Source organism: Notolepis coatsorum, assembly GCF_963971535.1.
Source record: "Notolepis coatsorum genome assembly, contig: SCAFFOLD_307, whole genome shotgun sequence".
Taxonomy (NCBI): domain Eukaryota; kingdom Metazoa; phylum Chordata; class Actinopteri; order Aulopiformes; family Paralepididae; genus Notolepis; species Notolepis coatsorum.
Genome location: NW_028172702.1, coordinates 95,739 through 101,738, shown reverse-complemented (window position 1 = coordinate 101,738; position 6,000 = coordinate 95,739).

The window sequence follows — 6,000 nt, the reverse complement described above, 5'->3', positions numbered from 1 at the left end:
GAGAGAGAGGGGGAGAGATAGAGAGAGAGAGAGGGAGAGGGGGGAGGGGGGGAGAGAGGGAGGGAGAGAGAGGGGGGAGAGAGAGAGAGAGGGGGGGGGGAGAGGGTGGGGGAAAGGGAGGGAGAGAGAGGGGAGAGAGAGAGAGAGAGAGAGAGAGAGGAGAGAGAGAGAGAGAGGGGGGGGGGGGTGGAGGGGGGGGAGAGGGAGAGAGAGACAGAGAGAGAGAAAGAGAATCCAGAAAGGAGAAAGGGGGGAAGCAGAAACGATGGGAGGATTTTGAAAAGAAAACTGTGATTACTTTTTTTATATTTTCATCACAAAATGAGCTTGAAAGGGCCATTCAAGTTTGAAACGGGGAAAACACAAATGTAATTTTTGCATAATTTTGCTAGACTTGTCGATACCGGCTCTAGATAATTATACGCTAACAATATTCAAATTACAGTCCTCAAATTGCTATTAATTATTCATCGAACTGCATTTTATGCATGATATAACTAGCTTAAAAGTAACTAAAAAATATAAGCTAACCAGATTACATGACTTAGTTTGAGTACTCCAGGGGATTACGTCAATGGATTAAATATGTAAACTGGTCATCTGTAATCAATAACAAAATTATAGTTTGGGAACCTATACCAACCCCCCCCCCCCCCCATATCTGTCAACCACCCACTGTACACCAAGTGGTTTGCGTGGAACCAGCGAGCTGAACAGGTTACATTCACACAGTGAGTTGTCGAGGTGTTGTAAATATTTGTTGACAACACGTTAGAGGGAGATTGATACCAGGCTCTGAGGTCACTTGCATCACATCTCTTGCACAATGTTTTTTTCCCTCCACGCTCCACAAAAACACATTCCCATTTAACACTCGGTGTGTTTCACATGCCAGGAATCCGTCCTCTGCATTAACCCATCCTAACTATTTAGGAGCAGTGCGGCGGGGCAGCGACAGTGCAGTGCGGCGCCCGGGGGACCTGATACCTCGCTCAAGGACAACGGCAGGAGTGTGTACCACTATCTTTTCTATCTTTTCATTTAGAAAGTGAGTTTAGTAGGAGAAAATACAATTTTAAACATCAGTTTGCACGTACCACACTTAAACAGATGTGACCTTCAGTTATTGGTGTAAAGTTGTGGAATTCTCTCCATAGCGAGCTTAAGGGATGTAATAGTGTTTATCAATTCAAAAAAAATTATAAAAAAAAAATATTTAGTCAGTATGAAAATCAAATGTGATCTGAATAGTGAGATCTTTTCTTTTTTTTCCTTCTTTTTCTTTTCTTCTTTATTCTTTATCATTATTATTATTATTAAATTTTTTTCTTGTTTAACTGTGGATTGTGTGTTTCTTTTATAATGGTATAAATTATTATTTGTGTAAATTAGGTTGTACGCCGACCATTAAGTAAATACTTGTTAGTTTAGGAATAAGGGGCTGGTAACTATAAGATTTATTCTTCTTCCTGCTCCTTTTGTCCATGGAATGACTATTTATGATTGTGTAATGAAGAAACTATGATTGTATGATTCCATGTGGCAAATAAAAACTCTGAACTGAACTGAACTGAACTGAACTACCTAGCACGCGTGTCCTTTGTGGTATGAGAGGAAACGAGTGTACCTGAAGGAGGAAACCCGTATGAACAAGGAGGAAAACATTAAAACTCAAGCGTCCCCCCCCCCCTCGCCTGAGTTGGATTCAAACCCAGGACCTTTTAGCGATGAGGCAACAGTGCGACTGTGTTTCTATTTTGGGCCAAAGTCCACATTAGTCTTCAGTATATACTGCCATCTTTAATCACACATGTTGGAACAGATCCTTCTCTGCAAAAGGGGAAATGACTGAATGTGGATTTAGTTGGTCTCCTATTGGACTGTGCGAGCTCCGTCAAGCCTGGCCATATCATCTGGATGTTTTACTTATTTATTTACTTATTTTACTTTATTTGATTTGATTTGATTTGATTTGATTTGATTTGATAATAATAATAATAATAATAATAATAATAATAATAATAATAATAATAATAATAATAATAATAATAATAATAATAATAATAATAATAATAATAATAATAATAATAATAATACATTGAATTTGTATTGCACTTTTTGTTCACTGGGATCCCAAAGTGCTTGATCACACATCCCCATTGTCCAATGTCTGTACTTAACCTTCTCTATCCTGTAATACCCTCTAAAAAGGTACATTTTATATGGTATATGCTGTCTGGATAAACACTGGGGATGCAATATTCATATGCACAATTTTACAATTACAATCTATAAATACAGTTAAATACAGGCATTCATCAAATTGATGTCAGTGCTATGTCAGTGTTATGTCAGTGTTATGTCAGTGTTATGTCAGTGTTATGTCAGTGATATGTCAGTGATATGTCAGTGATATGTCAGTGATATGTCAGTGTTATGTCAGTGTTATGTCAGTGTTATGTCAGTGTTATGTCAGTGTTATGTTATGTCAGTGATATGTCAGTGTTATGTCAGTGTTATGTCAGTGTTATGTCAGTGTTATGTCAGTGTTATGTCAGTGATATGTCAGTGATATATCAGTGTTATGTCAGTGATATGTCAGTGATATGTCAGTGATATATCAGTGTTATATCAGTGTTATATCAGTGTTATGTCAGTGTTATGTCAGTGTTATGTCAGTGTTATGTCAGTGTTATGTCAGTGTTATATCAGTGTTATATCAGTGTTATGTCAGTGATATGTCAGTGTTATATCAGTGTTATGTCAGTGTTATGTCAGTGATATGTCAGTGATATGTCAGTGTTATGTCAGTGTTATGTCAGTGTTATGTCAGTGTTATGTCAGTGTTATGTCAGTGTTATGTCAGTGTTATGTCAGTGTTATGTCAGTGTTATATCAGTGTTATGTCAGTGATATGTCAGTGTTATATCAGTGATATGTCAGTGTTATGTCAGTGTTATATCAGTGTTATGTCAGTGTTATATCAGTGTTATGTCAGTGTTATGTCAGTGTTATATCAGTGTTATGTCAGTGATATGTCAGTGTTATATCAGTGTTATATCAGTGTTATGTCAGTGTTATATCAGTGTTATGTCAGTGTTATATCAGTGATATGTCAGTGTTATGTCAGTGTTATGTCAGTGTTATGTCAGTGTTATGTCAGTGTTATGTCAGTGTTATGTCAGTGTTATATCAGTGTTATATCAGTGTTATATCAGTGTTATGTCAGTGTTATGTCAGTGTTATATCAGTGTTATATCAGTGTTATGTCAGTGTTATGTCAGTGTTATGTCAGTGTTATATCAGTGTTATATCAGTGTTATATCAGTGTTATATCAGTGTTATGTCAGTGTTATGTCAGTGTTATGTCAGTGTTATATCAGTGTTATGTCAGTGTTATGTCAGTGTTATGTCAGTGTTATGTCAGTGTTATATCAGTGTTATATCAGTGATATGTCAGTGTTATGTCAGTGTTATATCAGTGTTATATCAGTGTTATGTCAGTGTTATGTCAGTGTTATGTCAGTGTTATGTCAGTGTTATGTCAGTGATATGTCAGTGTTATGTCAGTGTTATATCAGTGTTATGTCAGTGTTATGTCAGTGTTATATCAGTGTTATATCAGTGTTATATCAGTGTTATGTCAGTGTTATATCAGTGTTATGTCAGTGTTATGTCAGTGTTATGTCAGTGTTATGTCAGTGTTATATCAGTGTTATATCAGTGATATGTCAGTGTTATGTCAGTGTTATGTCAGTGTTATGTCAGTGTTATATCAGTGTTATGTCAGTGTTATGTCAGTGTTATGTCAGTGTTATGTCAGTGTTATATCAGTGTTATGTCAGTGTTATATCAGTGTTATGTCAGTGTTATGTCAGTGATATGTCAGTGTTATGTCAGTGTTATGTCAGTGTTATGTCAGTGTTATGTCAGTGTTATGTCAGTGTTATGTCAGTGATATGTCAGTGATATGTCAGTGTTATGTCAGTGTTATGTCAGTGATATGTCAGTGATATGTCAGTGTTATGTCAGTGTTATGTCAGTGTTATGTCAGTGTTATGTCAGTGTTATGTCAGTGATATGTCAGTGTTATATCAGTGTTATATCAGTGTTATGTCAGTGTTATGTCAGTGTTATGTCAGTGATATGTCAGTGATATGTCAGTGTTATGTCAGTGATATGTCAGTGTTATGTCAGTGTTATGTCAGTGATATGTCAGTGTTATGTCAGTGTTATCTCAGTGTTATGTCAGTGTTATGTCAGTGTTATGTCAGTGTTATGTCAGTGATATGTCAGTGTTATATCAGTGTTATGTTATGTCAGTGTTATATCAGTGTTATATCAGTGTTATATCAGTGTTATATCAGTGTTATCTCAGTGTTATGTCAGTGTTATGTCAGTGATATGTCAGTGTTATGTCAGTGTTATATCAGTGTTATGTCAGTGTTATCTCAGTGTTATGTCAGTGATATGTCAGTGATATGTCAGTGATATATCAGTGTTATGTCAGTGATATGTCAGTGTTATGTCAGTGATATGTCAGTGTTATATCAGTGTTATGTTATGTCAGTGTTATATCAGTGTTATATCAGTGTTATATCAGTGTTATATCAGTGTTATCTCAATGTTATGTCAGTGTTATGTCAGTGATATGTCAGTGTTATATCAGTGTTATCTCAGTGTTATGTCAGTGATATGTCAGTGTTATGTCAGTGTTATATCAGTGTTATGTCAGTGTTATCTCAGTGTTATGTCAGTGATATGTCAGTGATATATCAGTGTTATGTCAGTGATATGTCAGTGTTATGTCAGTGTTATGTCAGTGTTATGTCAGTGTTATGTTATGTCAGTGTTATGTCAGTGTTATGTCAGTGTTATGTCAGTGTTATATCAGTGTTATGTCAGTGATATGTCAGTGTTATGTCAGTGATATGTCAGTGATATGTCAGTGTTATGTCAGTGTTATGTCAGTGTTATGTCAGTGATATGTCAGTGTTATGTCAGTGTTATGTCAGTGATATGTCAGTGTTATGTCAGTGTTATGTCAGTGATATGTCAGTGTTATATCAGTGTTATGTCAGTGATATGTCAGTGTTATGTCAGTGTTATGTCAGTGTTATGTCAGTGTTATGTCAGTGTTATGTCAGTGATATGTCAGTGTTATGTCAGTGATATGTCAGTGTTATGTCAGTGTTATATCAGTGTTATATCAGTGTTATATCAGTGTTATGTCAGTAATATATCAGTGATATGTCAGTGTTATGTCAGTGTTATGTCAGTGTTATATCAGTGTTATATCAGTGTTATGTTAGTGTTATATCAGTGTTATGTCAGTGTTATGTCAGTGTTATGTCAGTGTTATGTCAGTGATATGTCAGTGTTATGTCAGTGTTATGTCAGTGATATGTCAGTGTTATGTCAGTGTTATGTCAGTGTTATATCAGTGTTATGTCAGTGATATGTCAGTGTTATGTCAGTGATATGTCAGTGTTATGTCAGTGATATGTCAGTGTTATGTCAGTGTTATATCAGTGTTATGTCAGTGTTATGTCAGTGTTATGTCAGTGTTATGTCAGTGTTATGTCAGTGTTATGTCAGTAATATATCAGTGATATGTCAGTGTTATGTCAGTGTTATGTCAGTGTTATATCAGTGATATGTCAGTGTTATATCAGTGTTATATCAGTGTTATGTCAGTGATATGTCAGTGTTATGTCAGTGTTATGTCAGTGATATGTCAGTGATATGTCAGTGTTATGTCAGTGATATGTCAGTGATATGTCAGTGTTATGTCAGTGTTATGTCAGTGATATGTCAGTGTTACGTCAGTGTTTCTCAACCTTTTACTGTCAAGGACCACCACCTAACTAACCCATTTGATAAGATTCTCTCTCAGGGACCCCCAGATCTCTTCTGTCGTCCATAAAGAGATTTGAGCCCGGAATTCCACAGACCTTTTCAGAAGAATTCCGTCGTTAAGGGGAACAGCTGCGGCCCCCG